Here is a 27,330-nt window from a genome sequence, read left to right as displayed (position 1 = left end):
AGCTTATGGAATGTTCCTTTGATGTGCCTGAGTGAATCTTGAAGGCTCTGATCAGTGGAGTTGTTTATTTGAATATTTCCTGAGTCTTCCCTAAAATGATGCAAAGTCTGTCTGCAAAAGAGCTGACGTTTCTGTTTCATCCTACAGATCTGAATATAACCTGCCGCTACGCAGGTGTATTCCATGTGGAGAAAAACGGTCGCTACAGCATCTCTCGGATGGAGGCGCCTGACCTCTGCAAGGCTTTCAACAGTACCCTGCCCACCATGGCCCAGATGCAACAGGCTCTAGCCAAGGGATTTGAGACCTGCAGGTAAGGTACCAGCACCCACCACTGGGAAAGCCAGTGGTCTGGGTCCAGGGGACCGGACTTAGAACTGAAGGCTCCTCCCTGGCAGCTGAATGGATTATTACCTAACCAGTCAGCCCCTATTAATTTGGCCAAGTCCATGTGAAACCAGCCTGACAACTGGAATTTCAAGTCAGCTAAAGACACTTTTGTGAGTCATAGAGAGGGAGGCCTGAGGAAGACGTAAAGGGTCATATTGGTTGGAATCCTCTTGGGTAATGTGCTTCCACAGTGCTCTCCTGGCTTTGAAGAAGCATGCAATATCATTGTCGGAACCACAAGAAAACGTAAACCAAATAACAGTGTTTAAAATAAATATGTGGCTGGTTGAGTCTTGGCCCTGCAGACTTGGCCCAAAGCATGTTTTGCAAACGTGTGTGTGTGTGTGTGTGTGTGTGTGTGTGTGTGTGTGTGTTTATGTTGCTTTGGTTTGAAGAAGTCAATAAATAGCCATGAAATAGTTTAGCATGTGTTCCATTAAGATACATCATTATATGCCTCAGGGACCCCAGTGCTCGGTAGAGCTTTCCTCAAATCAGTTTGTTTGTTTGTTCTAAGGTAATCACAATGGCCAGGGGCCTTATTTTTTAAATTATTATGGCAAGGTTGTACACAAAGAGCAAGCCATGGTGACAACCACTGCGGAGTGCCTGGTTTTGGTTTAATTTCACTACAAGAGGTCAGAGTAGTGTTAGTAAACCCTCTGAAGTTTCCACTCTAGCTTGTGGCTCTGGAAAAGTGGGTCTCCTTTCTCTTCAATGCACACACACACACACACACACACACACACACACACACACACAGGCTGCTTTTGCAAAGTCAAGCTGCAGGACTTTTTATGAAAACTACTAAGTGTAAGTTAAATGCTGCTGTCCCCTGCCCTTGGGTACAGTCATGCATTTACCTCATGAGAGGTAGCTGAGATTCTTTTCCTAAAATGGAAGGGGAAAATCTTTAGTCTATGATGGTTCTCATATGGTAGCCATTAACCACATGTGCTGATTTCTACTTATATTAATTAAAATTAAAAATAATGAAAACTTGAGTGACTCTGGCTACATTTCAAATGCTCAACTAGCCACAAACGGCAAGTGGTTGTTGTATTGAATGACACAAATTATATGCAGAACATTTGCATCAGGGAAGAAAGTACTCTCAAGCAGTAACACTCTGAAACAAAGAGCAGATGTATTTGACATCTCTGTGTCTATATAGAGCTAAGTCTGGAGAGTGTAAAAGGAGCAGAGGGAGGAAGATTTCTCCTGTACCTACAGAAACTGAGATGAAAGAAGACCCATTAGCAAATCAATTTATTGGATACCCAAGGTTAATTGTTTAAATTTGGCCTTGACTAGCCCACTAGGCTAAGAAAGTGGATTTAGTAAGTTGCATTTTGACTGTGAAATACAGACAAGTCTTTTGAGAGACGGAGAGGTGGTCTCATATGCTGAAAACAAGAGGAGATCTTGTTGTCAGGGCCATCAGGGAGTGCTGAGGTGCTGAGAGCCCTTCTGGCCCCTTAGCTGCATCTTCCACTTAGTCTTTAAACCATGCTGTGGATTGATTTTACTACCCTGCTTTATGAATAAAGAACTGAGGCTTAGGTAAATTCCTCAGCTTTTCCTGAATCACACAGCTTGCACAGGAGTCAGGATTTGGTCTGCTTAGTCTGAGTCCAGGACAAGATTTTAGTGATCAAGCTTTCCTGAGGGGAAGAGGGAAGTTAAGCATGCTGTACTGATTTGCTGAACATTTCTTTCCTCCTTGTGCATCTCTCTCTCTCTCTCTCTCTCTCTCTCTCTCTCTCTCTCTCTTTCTCTCTCTCTCTCTCTCTCTCTCTCTCTCTCACACACACACAAACACACACACATCAATTTTAATATCCTCAGCTTGTATGTAGTGCACCACATAAAAATCACAGATAGCCAGGCATGGTGGTTCATGCCTGTAATCCCAGCAGCTCAGGAGGCTGAAGAAGGAGGATTGCAAGTTCAAAGTCAGCATCAGCAACTTAATCAATTTAGTGAGACCCTGTTTCTAAATAAAATACAAAAGGGGCTGGGGATGTGACTCAGTGGTTAAGCACCACTGAGTTCAATCCCCAATACCAAAAAAAAAAAAAAATCACAGACAACATGATATGAGATAATATCAGTAATAATTTACAAAGCAAGTGTGTGTGTTCTAGAACATTAGCGTTGTACTTCCTTGTCAATGTGACATGATGTGGTAATGTAAGGTGGGGAGGTAGGTTCACCAAGGAGTATTATTTAGCAAAAAGAAAAAAGTAAAACCAAGCCAAAGAAATAGATCATTTCACCCGTCACTGGTATTAAGTGTTGCAAAACTCCTTTCCATAATTTCACTCAGATAGCTCTGAATCAGACACCTGCCACAGGATAGATAGCAGAATCTCACGGGTGAGAATAAAACCTCAGCAGCTACTCTTCTTTCACTTGCCCTGCCCTGATCAGTAGCAACACTCAGAAACATGAAAACCTATTAACATTTAATTGTGACACTCCCCCTTGCCAGCTAAGAAAACTTTGGGAAAATCAGTCTCTTGGTTCAGAGGAAGGATTAGTCATGCGAGCTATCGTTGCAACATAGACATAATGAGCTCTGTGTGCTTAGAAACTTCCAACTCACACACATTTCCATGGATCTTGCAGGGCCATGCACTCTGTGCTGTTGCCCCTGGCAGGAAAGATTAAAGGCTCTGCACAGAGCCTTTTTTAGTCAGCGCTGCATTTTCAGAAACCTGCTGGATTTAGCTTCTCCCTCTCTGCCCTCTCGCTGCCATCATCCCCTCCCTTGAAAATGGCATGTTCTCATTTTTTGAGTCATTTTCTAATTGGGGAAAAAAAAAAAAAAAAAACTTCTGTCATGAGTATGTAGCCACTAGCATGTTGCTAGAAGAGGCTGGGCACTGCACGCTGTAATGAAAGGGCCTCCAGTGACACATAACATGCTTCCAGAGACACCTTGGAAGAGGGAGAAGGGCTAAACATCCCCTACCACCACCACCCCTTTGCTATGTCTGAAATGTTCTCTAACTAAATTAGCCATTGCTACCTACTTCCTTAATTGCTCGTTCTCTCATTTTAATGATGGTCAATTTATTTCCACTGGCAATGGAATTGTGCACAGGATCCTCAGGAGACCAAACATGCTATGCAACTGGCATATGAACAAGGGTTTATGTTCAGAATAATGGAGTGTGAAGTGAGGGACTCTCAGGATAAGGTCAAGCTGGGAAAGAAGAGTGGTGGAGAGGAAATAAGGCAGATATGAAATCTGTGCCCTGAAATGAAGAGCCAACCCTTCCTGTATCATAGGAGTAGTCTTTTTAGGTCTTTTCTGGAAAATATAATGGTCATCGAGTGCCAGAGTGAATCTCTCATCACTTTTCTGGGACTCAGTTTCCTTCTGCTTGTTCCAACCAACTTGACATGGTTGACTACAAGTTTTGTTTGGAACTACTGTTTTTTTTTCTTTCATGAATTTTATTTATTTGGAAAGAAAAAATAGCTGGGGATGGCACACATGCCTGTAATCTCAGAGGCTCAGGAGGCTGAGGCAGAAGGATTATGAGTTCAAAGCCAGTGTCAGCAACTTAGCAAGGCCCTAAGCAACTCAGTGAGACCCTGTCTTTAAATAAAATTTATAGAAGGGCTGGGGATGTGGCTCAGTGGTAAAGCATCCCTGGGTTCAATCCCTGGTACCAAAAAAAAAAAAATAAAGAAAGGAAGAAAACAGAAAAAGAAAAAGTAAAGGCTGTTCATGGATCTGTAAATAAGATAACTTTGTTTCTGTTAGTCTGGTTGATCTCTTTTACTCTCCTGTGATGTTATTATGGGATTTCACATAACTCAGTTGTTGAAACCTCTAACATCCCTAGGGTTGAAGTGAAAGAAATGCTACACTGCATTAAATGTCATTTGATGGGATATTATGAAATTTCCACGGCAGCCATGCAGGTCAGTAACCTCTTGCTTTTCCGTGGCAGGTACGGGTTCATACAAGGCCACGTGGTGATTCCCCGGATCCATCCCAATGCCATCTGTGCAGCAAACAACACAGGAGTGTACATCCTTACCTCCAACACCTCCCACTATGACACGTATTGCTTCAATGCTTCAGGTTGGTTCTACGTGCACCGTCTCTGTGTGGCCTGTGGCAGCATGGTTGGATGACAGCAGTTCAGTGTCACCATCTGTGGGGATTTATGTAGCTTCTATCATATAGCAGGTGCTCACTGAGTGTCTCTACAGCAGAGAGAAGGTGTCTCTACAGCAGAGAGAAGGTGTTAACTCATAAATATTAAATACTTACTATGAACGCAGAATGCTGTAAGTGCTCAAAAACAAAACAAAGTAAAAGAAAAGGTTAAAAAGTGATAGGATTTTTTTTAACTGAGTAGGTGCATTTAGGATCCCTGATCAAAGTAATGCATGAAGCCATTAGCAGAAGGGGCAGCCAGTGCAAAGCCAGGAATGCAGGAGCATCTTGTCCTGTTCCAAGGACATTGAGGAGGCCAAGGTGGCTAAAGTCCAGTGATCGGAAGGGTGAATGCCAGGGAATACAGTCAGAGGGGTCGGCAGGGGCCAGCTCACGAAGGGTGATTCATTCAGTGTAAAGGGAAAGTCATTGATCTAATAGTGGGGTACAAGCCAAATGGTTTCGCTGAGAATATTTATTATATATGGGATTGAGAGGAAGCTAAGAGAGTGCATGATTGACCATCCACCTTCTTGAATGTCACTTACCAACAGTTGACACAACTACACAACTAGAGAATAAGAAAGTTAAATGAAGGTGTAGATGCTGGATGGCTCCCCACCTATGCAACTCTTCCAACTCCTAGCCCAGAAATTCGTGCTCACACATCTAATTCAAGCCTTAGAAAAATCAAACAATTCTATGTACTATGAGTCTTCAGGTTCTTTTGAGAAGGATCATTTCCATAAATGTCAAATATTTCAATGCCAACAATCAGAAGTCTGACTTCTCAAACTGAGCTTTCTGTTCCACCTGAAAGTTTGAAGCTGCATTAAAGGGAAAGGTGAAGCTTCGAGGTAAACATGACACATCTTCATGAAGTGTCAGTTTTCCTTAAAGGTGAGAAGGGGATGCTAAATTAGCTCTAAAGTGATATCATCTACGGTAGTAGAATATAAAATCTGCATGAAATTTTAAGGGACATTGCAGTCATTGTGGAGTTGCATCAGGGGCTGGAATCAGGCTGTGCCACCCACCCGTTATTGCAGGCCCTTGAAGGATCTGCATGAGAATTCAGAGAGGAAATCTAGAATTTAGGGGAAAGGAAAAAATACAGAGTTGGTAGTATAAACAGAGTATGTGAAGTTGGTGAATTCTGCCAATATAGGTTATTACAACTACAGTATAGGTTACTACAACTATGGAGAGACACTCAAAACAATGAGAAGAAAGCTGTAGAACATTGACTCCTCTCTGTTGCATGGATAGGGGACCCAAAAAGAATTTGATCAAAAGGGGGAAAGTCCAATGAAGGCTAGACAGTATGTAGCCCATGCCTGGAATGTTTAAGGCTATCCTAATGAACACAACCACATGGGGATAAACAGGAGCTCCATGCCCAGCCAACGTGGGGACTGCTTGATCCATCTTGGCATGAGAAGTAAGATAAAGGGACTAGTCAGGTGCAAGGGCTGGCATGGGTCTGCAGACTCCAAGCCTCTGGGCACTGCTTGCTGCTTCTCCTTGCTGTGACCAGGAAATATATTTAGTGAAGTATGTAGTTGTGTTCTCATTTTCTCTTGCCTCTTTTACAAGTCCATGTAGCCTTGTTAAGGTATTGAGACTCTTCATTCAAAAAGGCAAAAGCTCATGCTGTTTTCTGGGTCTGGAATCAAAGCCCTGTAGGCAGAGATGGATGAGGCTTTTCTCCTTGCCTTTAATTTTGCCCATGATGTTGGGTTCATTCCCAAAGCCAGGGTCAATATCATTGATTAACTTTTCTCTCCTTAGAGAGGGGGATGTTAATTCACTTGAAAAACTTTATACTAGAGATGTATTTCATACCCAAATGGCTCTATTAAAGGAGCAAAATTAGAAGTAATGGTTTTCTTTTTCTCTATTTTCCTAATTAACTCAATGTGGTTTTGCTTTTTGCAGTATTGGGGATTGAACCCAGGGCTTGGCTCATGCCAAGGAAACACTCAACCACTGAGCTACATCCACAGCCCAACTGACTCAGTGTTGATAGGCTTCTAAGTTTTAAGAGAATATTTATTTATCAGCTGTCTGTACTCAGTACTGCTTGAGAGAGTGGGGATAGGAAGAACCAGAGGCTGTATTTCTGTCATGTTTCTCTTGGCCCTTTTTATGCAATGGAGCTCAAGTTTCTGAAAACACAGCCAACCAGGAAGCCCACCTTAGTGTCTAACAAATCCCTGGGTTCAGGGACACCTCAGCGGCTAACTCTCCCAGCCAAGCAGAGCTCATTAACCAGAATTAAAAGCTGTCTAATGAGGTCCCATGATCTGACATGGGAGCATGAATATATTAATTGGATATTTGGGTCACCATCCATCGCATTATACTTGCTAGAGTTGATGTTCTTTATCAAAGTTTAAGTGAAATGGAGCATGAAGGGGGTCTATGTGAGCACACGCTGTCACCATTCACAGAATGGTTAGTGTTCTTGACATGCCCCATCCCATTTCAATGTATCTCTTGGAGATTCTCAGTGTGCTCTTCTCATCTGCCATTGTGTCTGAATTGAGGGGAGGATGCTGCATCCCTGGCATAAAACATCCATAATCCAAAACCCATTTCTGGGCACCTGCAGCATATAAATACCAATATCATACCAAAGATGGAACCATTCTCTAGCAGCATCTCCAAGATAAACAGGATGGAAGCCCCACAAATCGCCCAAGTTGGCTACATGATTGTATTTTCAAATAAGAAAATTTTTGAGGATTTTTTTTTAATATTGTAAAGAGCTAAAGAAATAGTACTATCTTCTCCTATAACCTTGTGAATTGATCAGGAAAAGGGACAGAAATGTGTTTGTTCTTTTATCTCCATATTTTTTTAAATGACTTGGCATAGAAGTGTCAAGCAAATACTGACAAATAATTATTGAACACCTGTACCTGTAATTTCCTTTAACATTTCTTATGGCATGCCATTCAGAGTATATCTACATGCTTCTTGACCTGCTCATATTTGCAAACCATTTGGGGGAGTTACAATCTTTGGTATGCTTCCTGGGAGAATGGACCTTTGGGAAATTATATTGGTGTTTTTTGCCTTTTTTATTAATTGATCAAAAATTTATTAAGTGCTTTTCTGTTCCCATCACACATAACTATTTTGGCGAAGACACTCCTCAGGATGGGAGTGTGGCTCAGTAGTAAAGTACTTACCTAACATGTACGAGACCCTGGGTTCCATCTGCAGCGACGCTCCCCCCACCCCCACACTTACTAGTCATCTTTTGGAGCTTATAAATTGCTATGGGCAGTGGTAGAAGGAGATGGGGTCATGGTAAGATCTACCATGGACTGCCATCAGGTAAAATGAGAGAGATAATTTTAGACAATGGTGAACAAGAAGAATAAATTAAAGCAAGATGATACACATTGGGGTGTGTGGAAGTGACAAAAGGCTGGTTTAGATTAGTTGGTAGGGAATGACCCTACCAAGGAGGTGACCTTTCCCTTTGAAGAATTTGCTAGTTATTTTCACGATGAGACCAAAGATATGGTCAGGTAAAAGATATTCCCTTTTCTTGTGGGAAAAAAGATGTGGGAGGTACTGGGAAGCAACCAACTCCTGTATAGTCCAACTCTTGTTTTGCCTAATGCTGAGTATCCAACAACTTATGGCAAGATACTTACAATGCTTGTGATAGCAGCTCTCCTTGTGACAGCAGTCAGTCTACCTCCATTCCTCCATGCACAAATGCATGCATGCATGCATGCATCCCTCCCTCTCTCCCTTTTACTTCTTGTTTGTCAAGAAGCAACTCCGGAAGAAACCAACCATACAGATATACTGCCATATTACATTTAAGCAAATGCATGTATGCTCAAACACACACACACACACACACACACACACACACACACACACACACACATTACAAAAACTGTAATGCACAAGTAAATCCAAGCTTCCTTTAACAGCAAAACCAGTTCAAAGCTCTCTGAATTTTTAGGGCCCAATACAAGGTATGGCATGCCTGAGTGGGATGGTGGGTTAGGCTCTCTGCAGCCTGCTTATAGGACTCCAGGGAAGGCATTCAGGCAGAACTTCAATGTCTGTTTTCCAAAGGTTTCAGACAGTGCTGTTCAGGGGGTTTCCCAGCAACATCTGTGGATGATCAGACAGCCCAGAAATCTTGAAGAAGGGTTGGGAAAGGAGAAGATAAATGGAGAACAAAAGAAAAAGAATCCAGGGTTGCCCATGATGAGCTATGCCAAGACAATGTTCATAAGAGTTGTTCTGGGTGCCTATGTCCAAGATGGCCGACCTCAGCTGAGACACAGTCTATACCGATTAGGTACTTAGAAAGACCAGTTAAATTAATGAAGTAATAAAGTACTTAATTAATAAAGTAATTAGTATATTAATAACAATGAATACCATGACTATAAATTAATTGGTTTTAAGATATTTTGATCAGGCATTTTCCTTAGTGACTATTTTAATCTGCAGATCAACGTGGTGTTCATGCTAACCGTGTGTCTGCCATGTTTTTCCATCATTTTTATTGGTGCCTGGGATTACAAATAATTTTCTCATGATACTTTATATGTTTCTTTGTTTTTTAAATTTTTTTTTACAGGATCCTAAATTACTTTTACAGTAGAAAAAAATTAAAAATCTTCTTTAGTGTATATATCACTAGAGAAGGACCCATATCTATCTTGTTGACAATTAAACCCTCAGCCTTCCATAGTGGCTGATACAGAAAACACAGATTTTTTAATAAATAAAATTGTTGGAGAGAGGTAATAAGTATCCAGGACCTTATGAAATTAAACAAAAATGGAAAGTGCACCACAAAGGGCAGAGAACTTTCTAGCAAAATACCAAGTTTCATGAAAAGAAAATTACTTGGGATAAATTTAATAAAAATCCCATCCTTACTAACTTATAGAAATGGAGTCAATTTTGCTAGTGACTTTTTAGAATTTTCATGCTTTTTTCCCCCCCACCTCCCAGCTCCACTCGACGAAGAAGATTGTACATCAGTCACAGACCTGCCCAATTCCTTTGATGGCATAGTTACCATAAGTAAGTCTCTCTCTTCTCATCTTGAGTTTTCTCTTTCTTGGGAAGGGCATCCGGTGTGTTCTCTATGGTTTATATTTGAATAGAATATTAGTCATTTCCCTAGGGCTGGGGAAGGTTGGCTCTGATTCAGGGTTCCTTCCCCTTTTGATTTATTCTGAAGCAGTGTTCCTCAATCTTCAGTCATTTGGAAACCACTTTCACATTCTGGACGCATATCTCTAAATACTACACAGCACTGTCACTTTATCTGGTATATTTTTTTAATTTTTTTCACCTATTCTCTTCTATTTAAAATATATTTGTATTTATTTATTTAAAAATAAATTTACTTATTGAAAAAGAATAAAAGCTAGATAGCAAATGGAAAACCCACACTACTTGTCATAAATAGAAGATAACCTTAAAAATAAATTTAAACATAAGTAACATTAAATAATATTTTAAAGTTCCTGCTGCTTACACCCGAATCCTTCTCTTATAAAGAAGGATTAAGAAGTGTCAGGGACAGGAGCATTCGGGCTTCAAATGGAAATTTTATGTTTGCTATCGCTTAAGTTTTGAAAGATAAGTATAAAGGGTTAAAACTTCCTGATATGTGTTATGGCATTATTTATACCATGCCCACTCCCAATCATCTTGATTATCTGCAGAATTATGTATATGGGACTTTTAAAAGCAAAAAAAATCTTAAGCAGAACTTTTTAATATCTCAGCCTATTAACCCTGATCATACTGTACCTGGGATTCATTTCTTTGGTAAGTAGCACAGTGTTGAGGAAATCTGCTTTCTGCTTGCTCAGAACCACGGTGCTTGGGCTTGGTGGTAGTAGTGGTGGGTGATGGGCATCTTCCTGGACCATACAAATTCAGTCTCCCCTGTTATGTAAAGAATCTGTCCTTGGCCTGTGCCTAGCTGCCGGAAGGGTGACCTCACACAGCAATAGTACAATGTGAGATGTGTTAGATCAGTTGGGCCAGTTTGACATCTTACTTCCTTAACCACCTGGCTGACAATAGAGGAATGCCTTACTTTTTCTGAGCCTCAATTTTCTCTTATGTATAATCAAATGACATGTAAGAATTGTCATAAAACTTAAGAAATACATTTATTGTGTGCCTGGTCCATGGTAAATGCTCAATAAATGCCTTGATTCCCACAGATCCCTTTCAAAGCCCAGATTTGTACACGTTTGATCAGTGGTATATTTGAATATGTCAAAAGTTTACATGGGGGAAACAACCCCCAAATTTGTATTTTAATGGTTTTTGGAGATAGGGTCTTTGAGAAATAATTAGGATTAGATGGAGGGGGTCAAGAGAAGGAGGCCCCCATGAAGGTGAGGCCTCAATAGTTTTATAAGAACAGGAAGAGAGACCTAAGCTAGCACACTTGCTCTGAATCATTACTGGGTAATACTCTCTGCCATATTAGGATACAAGAAGAAGCCCCTCACAAGATACTGTGACCCATGTTCATATTCATGAACATGGACTTCCTAGCCTCTAGAACTGTGAGTGAAATAATCTTCTATTCTTTACAAATTACCTGTTCTGAAATATCTTGTTACAGTAACAAAAAATGGCCTTAGATGGTCTCCATATTTCCTCAGATCATCAACAGAGATTATCAAGGAGACTGAGATTTGGGATTTTTTTTTTTCATTTGTGTTTTTTTTCATAGTTCCACTTGAGCAAGCTAGATAGTGGACAAAAGGAAACTTCAGTCTCACTGATGCAATTCAGCAGAAAATAATTTCTGCTAAATGCACATGCGTGTAGTGAGTGGCCCAGACTTGAAGGCAGCAAATATTTTAAGCAAGAACAATGAATAAATTCATCTGAACTTTTCCCCCCTCTAGTCCATTCTAGCCATTTACTTGTTTAAACCAAAGATTTATATCTCTATGTACATCCGTGTTTCTTAACATCAAGGTCAAATTTCACAGAGGATGGCAGAGCCTCTGTCAATATTTAGACACACTGATTTCCTAGCTTAGAGTGGAGGTTTGCTTCAACTGACAAAATTTGCCCTTTAGAAAGAAAATCTTTTCCTTCATGGGTTTGCAACCATGCCTTCCTTGTGGAGGTCTGCTATTTCAAATCTTTTCTGGAAATGGATGGAGTTAATAACAACACACTTTACACATCCTTCAGAAGGCAGAGTCAGAAACCAGGTAGGGAATTATCATTTATAGAGCATTCATTTATTTTGAATACTGTGCTGAATGCTTTACTCACAATGTCATAAGGCTCGTGATTATTCTATCCAGAAGGTAACATGGCGCTTGCTTTTGAAATGAGGACTTAAGCTCACAATTGTGCCTCATCCAGAGCTACATGAAGCTGAGGGTTCCCGAGAACCTCTTCTTTCTCCTGCTCATTTCCAGGCTGTGTGGGATGGGGTGCAGGGAGAGCAGAGAAGAATGTACTTTCTGGGTGCCACCCCCCATGTCTCCTCACTAGATAGAAAGGTATCCTTCCTACTAAAGAAGAGTTTCAAAGCCACTGTGCTATATGACAATTCAGTCTTTCTTCAAGACTCAAAAAATATCAGCTGTGAAGTTCTCAAAGTGTCCTTCTCTCTCCCAAGCCATTGTCAACTGCGACGGGACCCGCTGCAGCAAGAAAGGCGAATACAGGATGCACGAGGAAGACATCAACCCGAGCCAACCTATGGATGAGGACATGAGCAGCGGCTCCTCCAGCAAAAGGAGCACTTCAGGGGGCTACACCATCTTCCACACCCACCTGCCCACTTCACAGCCGTCCACAGACCAAGAGGACGCTGGGGTCTCCGAGAACAACCCCACCACCAGTAAGGAGAAGGAGCCCTTCTGCTTCCCAGTAGCAATTCCTTGGCCACATGCCTGGGATCTCCTGAGCCACATTCCCTTGAGTTTTGATTTTCTTTTGTCTCAGGCATGGAGGCAGTGGTGACGTCATTGGGGCGGTGGGTGGCCATGCTGGTCCGTGCTCTATATGCCTCGACCACCACAGCCTGCAATTGTCTGTCTGTCTACAACTATGTGTTTCTTACCTTGGAGTAAGAAGTGCCCCGGGAAGTGTTTTAGAAGACACCCCCACACCACCCATCCTGATGTTCTGATCCCTGGGGATATAGTTAGGGTTCAAACCTGATACAGAAACAATTTTTGGTTTTGCTTCTTTATTCTTCTTACTCACTGTAGATACAATTGTTTCCACAAAGGTGGGAGTGCAGAATACGAATACCATTCCATAGGCTCCTTTATCAACCTAAATGTATATTTTTATATATTGTAATTGGGTTTAAGGAAGAGTTTTATGATCAAATTATATCAGCTTCAGAGTTTAGATGCCAGCCTGCGGGGAAGGTCCTTAATGCTTAGCTGGTGTGTGGTTCGTTCATTACTTAAGAGTGTAAGAGAGGACAGATGCAAATGCTGCATTTGGTGGCTCTGGTCTCATGCCACTGGCTGCACTTCTATTGCATGTCCTCCCTCTCCTTTGTCATCTTCCTCTGTCCCCCTGTGGTTTGTTTTCAACAGGTTTCCAGATGGGCTCTGCTCCTGTGGGGATTATTCATATTGAAGTAGTGCACCTGGGTCCTGGGTAGATTTCTTAATATGGTGCCGATTTCTCTTTTCCTGGCTTCAGTTCTTGAGGGTTGACACTCCAGCCTCCAGACAGTGTGGCAGAAATATACTTGTTGGTCAATACTCGAGATGAGGTCCTTTCTATCCCTTATCACCCCGAGGCCAGGGAAGTTTTCACATGGCTCTGGTTTAATTGAAGGTTATTTGCTCAATGGCATTTTAAATTTATGTTAGAAACTTGCTGAGAGAGTGATGCAAGTAGGTTTGGGGTTCTGGTAATTCCCGGCAGATTCTTTGAAGCATCTCAAAAAGTGCATCTATTCAAACTGCCCATGTGTTCCTGGGCCTGGGCTCTCTAAAGATGGCACCCCCGTTTTGTTTGTGGTTCCATGGGAAACACTTCTCAGGACAGACATCTGGAAACCATAGTGCCATGGGCTGCCTGCTGCTTCCTGGGTGCCTTGCCTTTATTTTAATATTTTTTTAGCACTGGAGATTGAACCCACGGACACTACACCAACCAAGCTACAACCCCACCTCTTTTAATTTTTTTTTCTTTTGAGACAGGATCTTGTTAAGTTGCTGAGGCTGGCCTTGAACTTGCGATCCTCCTGCTCCAGCTTCTGGAGTAGGTGGGATCACAGGCACATGCCCAGCACCAGGCTGGTTGCCGGCCTTTTAAACATCACTTTGTTGTTAAGGTGCACAGTTCTGTTAGACACTGGCAAATACAATAATTAGGGGTGTCAGCAGGAAGTAGAACAGTTCTAAAGTCTTATTTCCCACCAAAGAAGAAAATCCTGACAAAATACATCTTGTGGGGATGAGATGAGCCCCCCACCCCCTTGAGCTTTAGAAAAGGCAATTATCACATTTTTATTAGCATCTTTTCTAAGTTAGTCAGTCAGCAAATGTGTTTTGAGGACCTACTATGTGCAGTGTCTATTCTAATGCTTGGGATCCAATGGTAAAAACCCTAGAAAGTAATATTGAAAAGAATAAGTTTGAGTGAGATTTTCATTTATTCAACCAAGATTTGGAGTCTGTGCCAGACACTGCTTTGGTTACTGGGGCTCAATGTTAGTCCTTCCTTGATGGATGCAACATGCTAGTTCAGATATTAAGCAAAAGAAAAACATACTTAAGAGAATAATTATGTTTTCCTCCTTACAGAGCACTTAGCTGTTTCTTTTAATAGTTAAGGACAGAAGAGAAAAACTAATTTGTCCATATGGGTGAGTCCAGAGCTAAGTGGAGAATTATTGAAGTGTTCTAGGATTCACTAAGGCCAATGGCAGCTCCAAGAGATTAATCCATGCAAAGAAGGATATCAAAACAAAGACAAGAAAACAGAACAAACAAAAGCCGGGTGGAAACTTGAATGCAGCCTGTGGCATACTGGGAAGAGTTAGCAATGCTGAGCTCCTAAGTAGAATCAGATTTTCTGAGTCCAGGAAGGAGATTCCCTGGCCTTATCACGGTTGGACTGAGCTGGGCCATCGCCAGAGGCTGTGTCTGCAGATCCTCCCTAATGCATGCAGGGAGGCAGAGGTCAAGAAGAGGACTGGCTGGGGACATGGAAGCTGCCTGTCTTTGGCTTGACTGCTTCATTCCTTCTTAAGGGTCCTTAGTGGGTGGCAAAGGGAAAGCTAACAAGACCAACCATCAATTTAAAAAAAAAAAAAGACCAACCATTTACATGGCTCTGGACTTCCCCTGGGCTGTTTATCATAATTGTTATTTTTGGAAGAGCCCTCCTGGAGGTGTTAGTTCTGTTCTGAACTAATATGTCCTTTATAGCATGGACCATGTGGTGCCTGTTATAGGAATTTGGCATGTACAACGCCAAAGTTCATAATGAGAAACAATGCAGGAAGAGTCCATAAGTTGTATCACATTTTCACAGGAATGTATGTCTTCATAATCTCAGCTGGTTTATGTATTTGTCCTGATGATTTTTACCTTTCTGTTTTTATTGAGAAACATTTTGGACTCAAGTCCAAGTTGAGAGTCAAGTGAGAGATTTTTAAATTACAAAATGCTACTGTTGTCCTCTTTCTAATTTGAGTAGAGTTCAAAATCTTCAACTTTGACATTTTTGCTTCTTGTCTGGAAACACGGACTGAATTGAATCCAAAGTGACGAGTGGAACTTGAGAAAGTTTGATCTGATTTCAATACTTAGAACACACACCCTTCATGAAATTCTTGCTCAGGTATGAAGTGTGGTCTGAGTTTAATGTGTATGAGTAGAGCTTTGAAGTCCCAGTTGTTATTACAAGCTGGGTGTGTTGCTAGATAGATCCAAATGATATATGCAAGCATCTCCAAAGATACTCCAAAGGTGAATGAATGAAAGCAACTTTATGTCATGCTGCATATTGCATGGTCCAGTCACCCAGTCAAGAAAAGAACAAATCTCCTTCCATTGCAGTATTAAGCTGTGGCTTAATTTTTGCTCTAATCATTATTTTAGGAGGTTCAATTGGGAGATTTAGAAGCACTGGATTTGTACCCATACAAATTTGCATTTCTGATGTTGTTCTAAGATGTTGGGAGATGTTAGAATGAAGGGTGGAAATATTAAAAATAAAAATTAAAAAACACACCTCAATATCTCTTCTTTAATCTTCATTCTATAAGAGATACAAATGTTTGACATAGAATGGAGAGCCAACTCTGACAGAGAGAATCTCACTCAACAATGTTTTCATAATCGATCCAGTTACCTCCACTGTGCACTCAAACAGCCGTGCATCAGCTCAGAAGAGAAGTAATTGGATATGGTCCTGGTTTGGTAATTCACAGCCTAAGACTCAGGATCTCACAACAACAGCAGCCACAGGTATATCGCTATGTCTTTTGCTCATCGATAGTCTTGAATGCCAGGTCTTTTAATGATAAGAAAAAGAATATCCATTATCACACCCAAGTGTCCCACTGAGGGTCCCTCAGCATCGCTAGTGAGAGCAGGATCTGCTGCTGTTTCCCTTGTCACAGAAGCCAATAGCTCTGGGGATATGACAAGATCCCCTAAATACCTAATTTGTTCTTTTTATGGCAACAGGTATGTAGAATCAAAATTATTTTTCCTTCAGATGCTTTGATTATGCGATTCATTGAGAAAAATATCTTCTAGAAAAAAAGTCTATTGGAAGATGCACACCTTTATTTCCTGCTGACCCAGTTATCACAGTTAGTAGTAAAAGAGGGAACCATGATTTACACCTGGAAAGGGCAGGCCCTGGACACTTGTTTGGATACTTCAAACCTTTACTGTAAGGTAGAAAATGATGTGGTTCTACATCAGAGTCTAGGTCGCCTACAGGTTCCTGGAGGTTTGCCTATGATTTCTAAATTCCTGCAAAGTATTTTAAAGTGGGAGCTTCAGGGAGAAAGGTTTTGTCTATAACAATGGCGGGGGTTTAGAAGCATATCTCCATTTATTAGCTTTTGCTGATGGAGAATATGATCATATTTCAAAATAAGCAGGCATCCTTTCTGCAAAAGGGAAGAAATAAAAATAGAAAGTTGATGCTTCACATTTGCTTTTAAGACAGAATAAACTATATTCTTTACTTCTATAAATAATCACATATGACAACAGTACTATGTTATGTTATGGTTCTATGTCGCACTGATTAGGATATGTTGGGGTCAGGTGGGAGAGAGATTGCAGCACACTGAAAGGCCATTTTTAAATGTTTACAGTGTTGACCATTGCAGAAAAAAAATAGTGTGAAGGAAAAGGTCTTCTTTGGCTGTGTTTCTTTTGAGATCATTTCTGGGCTTTCTTGAAATCTGAAAAAAGAAATCTCACTTGTCTTTTGTAATTGGGATTTTAATGATGGTTTCAGCCTCTCTGCTTGAACTTGTTCTCAATTTTTTGTTGCCTCTTATCCGATATTCTTCCGTTGCACGTCATGGTGGCAGAAATGTCAGTCTTTGGAAATTTTCAAGTCAAGATTCTTGCTTCTGGTTTTATCAGTGGGTCACTTTGTCTCTTTTCCTGTGTTGCTATACTATTTTCAACTCAAACGGGATTAAAAATGGACTATTCTGCTTTGTAAAATAATAGTGTTGATATAAAATAAATGACTCTGGGCAAGGTTCCCAGGGGATTTGGAGTCTCCATGGAGAAAGTGGAAAGACATCTTCTTTAGTCTCCTACTTTACATGTTCTCTTTTCCTGTGTTTTGGATTCCTGGGATTATATCTGGCAGAAATATCATACCCTAAATTCTTGGAGAATGATATTGGTTAGCCAAGATAGAGTGTATGGAAGATTAAGGGGCTAGGACTCTAAAGACCTGGGGTGTAGAATCATAAATGCTCAGATTTGGAGAGGATCTTAAATAGTCTGGTTCAATCAGCATTTCTAATCATTTAATTACTTACACAAATTTCCTGCCAAGTGATCTTCCTTATCATGGGAAACAAAGCTCTCCTTGACGAAGTTCAATGTTGGATAGTTCAGATTATTCCATTAAATCTAAAGGAAGCTGTAGCATGGGTGTTGGAAGAACACCCATCTCCCTGAAATTCTTACCACTGGTCCTAGTTTGGCATCATGGCAGAGGAGACAAAATTTCCCTCCCCATTTCACATTGTAAACTTTTAGAATTCAGAGCTCTCATGCTCTGAGGTGTCTCTGTTGCTAATTAGCTTTCTGACTTCACACAAGTTGGCAAATTTTTCCAGCACTTTTATTTTTTCATCTTTAAGATGAAGAGCTTGAGCCAGATTATATTCAGGATCCTTCCATTTCTGACATTCTATGAATTCTAGTCTGGGCCTCTGAAAGAAATGGAATTGCTTGGCCTTTTCCCCCTTTCTTTCCACCTTTCCATCTATTGAGTATAGATGATTCTCTTGACTAGGGGAAAAAAATTAGTGAAAGCATACACAATGCTATTTCTTTGGAACTCACAATTCACTTTTCAACAATCCGTTCAGTCATGGTTACCACAGTTTTGATGAGCACTAGTGCTACGGCTCCTGAAACAGCAACCAAGAAGCAAGAGGCCCAGGACTGGCTTTCATGGTTGTTTCAACCATCAGAGTCCAGGAATCATCTTCTTACGACAACAATGTCTGGTAATGAGTTATGGTTATCTTATGCATTTTCTTGACCATCTTTAATGATTTTCATTGCCATATGGGATAATGTTCAAGTCTAAAGTCCATTCTGGTCACACAAATATTTGTGATGATTTTGGAAGGACTATGAGTTCTTAGATCAGTATCTTTGATTACATGGAACTAATATGCAGTTTTCTTTTTTTCTACTCTGTGGGATTTCTAACTCCTCGGAGGAGGATAGTAGAGGAGCTATGAACAGGGTCAGGTTTGTCTTGAGGATAGAACAAAATTATAACTTTGAAAGAATGCTTATGCCTACTCCAAAAATATTGAAGTCATAAAAAGCTTGTAACTTTTTTTATGAGAAAATGAAATAACCTAGCTGAGATAGGAAAATATAGAAAACCTCCATCAATTGCGTTATTGGGGTGGACACTAATGGTATGCAAAGCAAATGGTCATTTCATAAGACAGCCTGAGCCTCATTCAGAATGCAGAAAACCTCTTTTTAATAAAAAAGAGGTCTGCTGCAGTAACCACTGAGAAGCTGAAAGTTTCCATCTATTTTCTATGATTAATTCCAAAAGAAAAGAAGGAAAAGTTCTAAGAATTTAGACTGGAATCCACTTTCATCGTCTCTTCTGGTTGACTAATAAAATGCCAGACATTATTTCTCTGACTTTTTTTCCCCTCTCTGTCTGCCAAAGTACTGTTGGGAATTACAGCATTACTTCCATTTGCATTTAGAGAGATACCATAATCTGATGCTAAAGATTAAAAAAAATAAATTAGAAAATTATGAATGCCACTCTACCATTTTAGAAATGATTGACATGATTTCAAAGTTTTCTTGAAGGTGTCTTGATAAAGCAAATAGGCATATATGAAACCTTTCCACTCTTTTCTTGGAACTCAAACTTTTAAAGAATGTGAATAGTGAGTTATTAAGAACTGCATCTGAAAGCACAGGGGAGTTTTGACTATCCTTTCGATGTTTTTAGTTTGCTGTGTTCTGTTTTTACTTCTTTAGTGGAGCGGTGTCCATATTTATTCTTCCTTAAAGTGAAGGTTCTGATGTAAGGATCATAGCAATTGCTTTGAGATCTATAGATTAGATCCAGATGCAAGTCTGCAAGAACCCTCTCCCTTTCCTCTTGAAATCTTGGGAAATCCATTCCACCTGCTGTGCCTGACTTTCTTCCTCTGTGGAATGGGTTACTTGGCATCCAGCTCCACCACTAACGCAAGTCACCATAACAGGTACGGATTCAAATACCATCTCAACAGGCTGGGAGCCAAATGAAGAGAACGAAGATGAAAGAGACAAACACGTCAGTTTTTCTGGATCAGGCATTGATGATGATGAAGACTTTGTCTCCAGCACCAGTAAGAATGATCAATTCCAGTAGAACCACTTTTGCAAGTTTTACTAATTAACCTAAGTGACACCTGATAGTATTTCTCTTGGAAAACAGTCAATGTAAAAAATGGGTGGACTTATGATGATCCCTTAGTTATATCCCCATATGATTGTGGAGGAGGAAATAAGATGCAATTTCTTTTTTTTTTTAATGACAACCTAAACATATTTGGAGAAGTGAACCAAATGCCTTAGGTTCTTCCTATTTTGTTTATCGGTGAGATTGGCTACTATAGATTCTCTTTGAGTTATCGAGGTTTGTCAGAGAATGACATGTGAAAACAACAAAACAAATGCTCATTGTGTACCTGCTCTGCTGGGTGCTGGGAGCACACGGATGAAAAAAGCCCTTGCATTTGAAGAGTGATTAAGAGAGTATTAATTCAAAATTGCCAATGACCCTGAATTGAAGGCTTTTAGAAGGGCCTAGAAAGGCTTAAAACAGGGGAGTGAGAACTCAAGAGTTGTCTTAATCAAAACCTGGTTGAAGTCAAAGGAACAAATCCAGAATTTTAACAAACATGTAAGTAAAAGATGTTGAAAAGAAGGGTAAATATTAGCTCACTTAAACAAGGCAGTGCTAGTTATTAAAAGCAAATAGTGAAACTGCTTAATAGTATACAAATTTGTGACCATTATAAAACTTTTTGAGAACTATGACATGAAATTTTTTTTCAATTGAGTTGAAAAAAAAATATTCTTTTAAAATTAAAATATACCAAGTTTGGTCAAATATTCTGCCAGATGACTGAGTTTCTCACATGAACCTGTAATGACCTATAGTTTTGCTGGACAGAATGAGAATCTTGAAATTAACTCCATATCAGCTTTGCTTTTCCTTAGAGATAAGGCTCTTGGGGTGTTACATGGGCTCTCCCAGGTCACTGAATTTCTGTCTGTCCTGTTGAAACATGAGAGTTTCATCCCCAAATGAATACCACCCAGGGAGGAGGGGATCTAAAAGAATAGCCCAGATTTTGAAAGCACCTGAGCATATGGCAGCCACACAACAAATACTCAAAATGAACTCCATTCTTTATTTTACAGCTTTAAAATATATATTCTTTAGCCTGGACATCTCTACAGAGCTTAGTCTATACTCTTTCTTTTTTAATTTTTTAAAACTGTTTTTTGTAGTTGTAGATGGATACAATACCTTTATATAATTTATTTATCTTTATGTGGTGCTGAGGATCGAACCCAGGGCCTCACACATGCTAAGCAAGCGCTCTACCACTGAGCTACAACCCCAGCCCCTCTATGCTCTTTTTAATACCTTCAGAAAGAAAACCAAGTAACCAAAATCACTGGAGCTTTATGAGTACACTGTCTCCTGGGTTCAGGATGTGGCCCAGTCTTGGGTAGGTCCATCTGTAAAAAATATGATTTTGATACTTGAGAAACCAAAATCCCTTGGATGGTGACCCCAAAAGATCAACCTGCAAATAAACTGTATGATCAGGCTCCAGGGGAAAACTTCCTCCACTATTTCTTCATCTCTAGAGCATATTTTTAAATTTCCATTCACTTTTTTGTTGAGTGTCTATGCCTGTGATTCAACAGGATACCCTTTTCCTTTTGGAGGGGAAGGATAGCTACCATTTTTCATGCCTATTGAGAATGTGTTTCATGATTCTAGACATTATTCTCTTAACTTGTGAAATAGTTTTGGGTTATTTGGGTATCAAAAATAAGCTTTGAAAGAAGATGGATTTGCAAATATCCTTTTCATAAAAGACATTCTAATTTTATCATGATCCTTCTGTTGGATGTTTATGCTATTCTAACCCAAATATTTTTGTATGACAATATCAGGGAACTGTTATATGGATATATACCTCTTTTTTTTTTTTTTCAACGCACTTTTCTGATGGTGATGGGTTACTTCTGGACTTTTTCTATTGACTGTAATGCATCTTGTTTTTCTTTCATTGGCTATGAATGGCTTGCTCATGATATTTGTATTTGATGAGAATTACCATGCGTGTCTGAGAAACATTCAGAGTTATGTGGCTAAACCATATTGCTATTCTAGGTAGATGTTCTTTCTCAGAACCATCTACAGGAAAGTTCTGGATGCTCAGGGTATTTGTTTCTCCAGTAAAATTAACTAACAAAATAGTGATCATTGTGGTATAATTTTCAGACACCCGCCTCTTCCATCTGAGGTAGCAAACATGCCAGCGATACCAATTCTTTGGCCTTTCAAGTGCAGAGGGCCACCTACAAATCTGCATGGATGGGCAAAGCTCTGTCATCTCTGGTGATCCTCGGTGGAGGGCTGGTGTATTCCAAGCTGTTCTTCCTGCTACCACAGTTTCTTTGGCTGCTTTCTCCAAGAAGATCTCATGTTCTGAACCCCAACGTATTCTATGACAGAATGCAAAGGATATTGAGATGCTTCACAATATGGTGGATCAAGCTGAAGACTCTCTCCACTTTCTCTCTGTTTCCATGCAACCATCTATACAACCTGGTATAGATGCCTCATTGTATAGACTACAGAAGGAGTAAATGTGCAGTACAATTTGTGAAGGCTCAAGAAATAACATTTTCCTAATTGCTTCAATCATCATTATCACAGTTTCAACCACGCCACGGGTTTCTGACCACACAGAACAGAACCAGCACTGGAACCAATGGAGGCCAAGCCATTCAAACCCAGAAGCACCACTTGAGACAACCACAAGAATAACTGGTAATGGGTTATATGTAATTAACGAAAGATATTTTTCCTTCAAAGTCTATGATGCTGCAATCGTCAACCCTTAGGACACAGTGGAAAATTTAGTTAATGTCGCATTATAAATTCTCAGTGAACTTTCATAAGGATGCTCAATTCCATTTAGGAGTCAGATATCAGTCATATCATCTGGGCACAAAGTATTTTTGGGGGGGGGGCTTATTATAAAATGAATACATTTAAATGGTTTATGGCAGCATCTCTGACAAAGTGTTTATAGTGGAATACCAAGTAATCGTGAAGAAATTTCATGCCCATTCATTTTTTTCTTGGGACATATTAGTGAAATCATTCAAATTTTTGAGAGTGGTTGCTCCGAAGTAGTGTTCAGACATAACACCTTTAGATAGCATGTACATAAATGGAAGAAGAAAACCAATAAAAGTTGATTGATAAAAAAAAAAAATCACAGCATGTATAACCTCACCATAACAGATGTAGACAGAAATGGCCCCAGTGTTCATGGAGAAAACCGGACCCAGGAACCACAGCCTCCTCTCATTCACCATGAGCATCAGGATGTAGAGGAGGCCCCACATTCAACAAGCACAAGTAAGGATGGCGGTCGGCAGCTCTTGGTTACGGGAGTGAGTAAAGACATTCCGGGGGCTAGGGAAGACAATTTTTAGACACTGGCCACACTCTGTGTCTATGAACAGTCCTAATCTCTGCAGAGGCTGAAAAGGGGCCAAATCTGCACACAATTTTTAGAAACTGGAAGAAAAATGCTAACTTGTCAGGTTGCACGAAAGGCCAAAATGTTTATCTGAGATAAATTCTATATCTGAGAGAATTCTGTGTTAAAGATTCCCAGAGGTCCCATATGGGTGATTTGTGTGGGTTTATGGAAATGTATGCTGAAGAGTGCGTTCTTTGAGTGCTTAGTGGAGGATCTGGAAGGAAAGTTTGACAAACAGAAGGATCTTTGGAATTCTTCTTTCTGTGAGGATGTATGATAAACCCACTTTCTGTTTCATGTTCTCTTCCTCTGTTATAAAATGGCATCCCTTGAACTCTTGGAGAAAAGTCAGTAATATACATGGTCTGCATTTGAATTCTACAACTGCTCTTTTTCTGTTTCCAAACCCAGGGGAACTTGAGGGACACTTTGATACTCTCACTGTCATTCTCCTTATGCACAAACACCTCAGGTTTTCTAAAATAATCTCCAGGCTCACCGCTTGACTATCAAAATAGGATGAAAACAAAAAGAGAAAAAGTAAAAAAGTATGTTCTCTTCTTTCAGATTTGTAGCTCTGAGAGATGCCTACCTTATTTGGAATAAAGTAAGCTTTTTTTTTAGATAACAGTTTGTAGCATTTTTGAAACTGTGGTTCAACTATCACTCTCACAACCTTGAATACCCCTGTAGGGAACAGGTACTAAACAGTGACTTAGAAGCTAAAGGAGCTTTTGGGAATCACTCATCTGAGGGATCCCAGACAACCAAAGAAAAATTTAGGACACTGTTCAATAAGTCCTGCACATTGTACTGAATATGTCCAACAGGCAGGCCCACATGTGATTTCTTAGCCCAATATATTTGATATAAACATAATGATTGTGAGCTGGGTTAACAAAGAAGTGTTCTAATAGGAAAAGGAAGAGAGAGGAAGTCTATAGTCCCCTTTGGGCTCTAATAGTGTATCTTAGAAATTATTCTAAACATTTTGTCCTGAAGCAGAGCACATCCTAAGAGACCTGAAATTAATGAGCCTAATGTCAGAAGGTAGTGGTTTGGGGACATTGCCATAGGGTTGTAACCATGTTATAGGTCAGTGTTGTAACACCCTAGACATTGTAACAGCTTTCACAATGGGTAAAGCCATTGCTGGTACATTTTTGTTGAGTGTGCTATAGGGAACGTGACCCATGTGAGTTGTCCGACTATACTTATGTCATAAGTTGTTATACTCTTCCTCCAAAGTCAGCAAAGAGTTTATTCTTTGAACAGTTCTCTTAGGCAGGATATGTGAGGCCACTCACCACAGTAAGATAAGAATAGTACTGGAAATTCACAGGCTATGGCCTGGTCTTAACTTTGCACCAATCCAGCCACATGATTTTGAACCAATTAAAATTTCTTTGGTTCCTAGTTTTCTCAGCTGAAGAATTAAAGGATGGGGCCATTTCATTTCTAATATTCCATTCTGAATATTAGTGGTGTATCTCCTCATTGTCTTCCTTTTCTACTGTCTCTCCTCATGAGTCTGTGCCCTTAAAGTATAAGAGCTATTGATGAGGAAATGGGACCACAATGGCTCACAATTGACATCTTCTCACAGCCTGGGAAACTTCTAGTAGTACAACAGAAGAAACAGCCACCCAGAGAGAACAGTGGTTTGGGAATGGATGGCATGGCGGATATCACCAAACATCAAGAGAAGAATCTCATTCAACAGCAGGGACAATTGGTAATGGATGGTTTAATAAGCAACCTTGAGTGGGAACTTCCTTTTGAATTAAATACTGAGCACTGAGGACATGGGACAAAAGAATAATGAAGAAAAGGTCCTGTTAGGTTTCTGAAAAAGTCATGTTGTGGTGAACACAGAGGCAAACCCTAAAGGCTCCTAAAAATCACCTGAATAGGAATAGCTACAAGCACACAAAGGAAACACAGGGAATATTTCCTCGAGAATGTCACTTTCAGATCTAGCTTTGGGCATCCCCTAGTGAGATTATAAGAGAGACACTAAGCTTATAAAATGCTTCCTTTTGTAAAAAAATCTACTCTCTAATGTGGGCCCATCTTTATAATATGGCCGTGTGAAATACTAGGCTTCTGAGAAAGAATGTTGTTAGAACTCTAGAGTAAAAAGAAGCAGAACCTGATATTATGAGAAAAATGACACCTACCTGACATCATCTGGGCTTTTGTGCATATCTGTTTGGTGATTTCTCCTTGAGTGTACAATTGCTTTCCTCATATTTATAACCAAGTCACCTCCTCTAATTCTTGAATCGTGGGACTGTAGAAATTGGACTCAAGTCATATCATTCTCTCTAAGTGATGCCAAATCACTTAGTTCTGCAAGCTCTTGTGCATGACTCTTTGGTCTGTGTGACTGAAGTATTGAAATACATCCTGCTTTGTAAAGAATGTGAATTTCACATTCTTACTTGCTACCAGTGGGAAATAGTCCCATGTTTCCATTTGCAATATAGAATATAATGCAAAATATCTTTCCAGTGCATGGCAACTTTTGAATGAATTCCTAGTAGAGCAAGGGATTCAGTGACTGGCTATGTGGTTAGGTTGTTGCTGGGGAGATACTGTTGTGAGCTTTTTTTAAATCTGTCCTTCTCCATAGGTGAAGAATGAGGCAGAGGCATAAGGCACATTTTTATATGTCATTTGTGCCATGAGTCCCATTATTAAAAGGTTGTTTCTAATAGATTCCATTCATGCTTTGGTGATGAATGGTATTGACTTTCATGCTTAGCCCGTGGCAATCTGTTATCTACCTGATTCCTTCTCTAGATCACTAACAATCTTTTGTGTATTTCACTGGAATGTGGTTTTCTCTGCATGACATCATGCACTTGGGTACTTGTACTTTCCCCTTAAGGGGATTGACGCAGCACAGATCAAGAGCTGTTTCTTCATCTTCCCTTGATGCCTATAACTCATTCTGTATCCACTTCCACTGCAGAAATTTTTAATACTTTGTGTCCTCTAGTTCACATGCCAGTTGCCAAGAAAATGAGCATGAATGAACCCAAACCTGCTAAAACATTCTGTATATGAAATCTCTTTGCCCTGTGTACTAGAAAGAGAGTTGTAATGTTTGGTCTAGAGAATCTTTTGAAAAATATCAGTGTGTCCCTGGACAAATGTCAATTAACACTTTGACAATTGCTTGAACTGCATGGTCATAGAAGCTTCAGCCCACGACGGCCATCCAGATCAAAGAATGACAACACAGGGTCAAGAGGACGATTTCTGGACTGATTATTTGACCCAATCTCACATCCAATGGGATGAGGTCATCAGACAGAAAGAACCACGGGTAATAGTCTCTGAACATTTGAAATTTTTATATATATATATGTAGCAGCAGAGTGCATTACAATTCTTGTTACACAAATAGAGCACAATTTTTCGTATCTCTGGTTGTATACATAGTATATTCACACCAATTCATGTCTTCAAACCTGTACTTTAGATAATAATGATCGTCACATTCCACCATCATTAATGAATATATTATGTTTTTAAAATCATGCAGTTATTTCTCTTAGCAATGTGTCCTGGTTTTTAGGCCAATCTACTTTCCCTGGGAACTTGAAATTTCTTCAGAACTCAGTTTTCTTGGTAGGAGAAATAGACACATTCATCCAAATATGAAGTCCTGATATTAGAATAAATAATTTTGCAAGAGCATTAAAGGATTATTACTTATATATTGTGAAAATGGAAGTCTTTTCCCATGTGGAGGGGTTAGTTCCAAGATTGCTCTTCCATTTACTTTTTTTTTTTTAAGTTTTAGTTGTAGTTGGATACAATACTTTTATTTATTTATTTAAAATAGTGGTGCTGAGGATCGAACCCAGGGCCCCGCACGGGTTAGGCGAGCTCTCTACCGCTGAGCCACAATCCCAGCCCTCTTCTATTTACTTCTAACCCAAGGTTTTCAAATGAACAAGGTTATGGAGTCAGTGACTATTTCCATTGCAGTCTAAGAAATAACTTGTCTTTGGCAGAAAAATCAGAGAGGTTAAAGAGTTGATGAGTAGTTATACCAAAAAAGTAACTAAAAGGCTCAGAAAACTTGATTATTCTTGTCACATTTAGAGATAATATGGTATTTTGTGATTTGAAATTTAGACTCTTCTTGGCTTTTGGTGAAAGTTCATGAATTTAA

General features: G+C 39.9%; 1 pseudogene; it reads left to right on the top strand.

Annotated features, from left to right (window-relative positions):
* Nucleotides 1-27,330, top strand: part of LOC143388358 (CD44 antigen-like) — an 80,530-nt pseudogene that overhangs the window by 33,030 nt on the left and 20,170 nt on the right.

Source organism: Callospermophilus lateralis, unplaced genomic scaffold (genome assembly GCF_048772815.1).
Source record: "Callospermophilus lateralis isolate mCalLat2 unplaced genomic scaffold, mCalLat2.hap1 Scaffold_250, whole genome shotgun sequence".
Classification (NCBI taxonomy): Eukaryota; Metazoa; Chordata; class Mammalia; order Rodentia; family Sciuridae; genus Callospermophilus; species Callospermophilus lateralis.
This window is presented reverse-complemented; position numbering and strand designations above follow the sequence as displayed.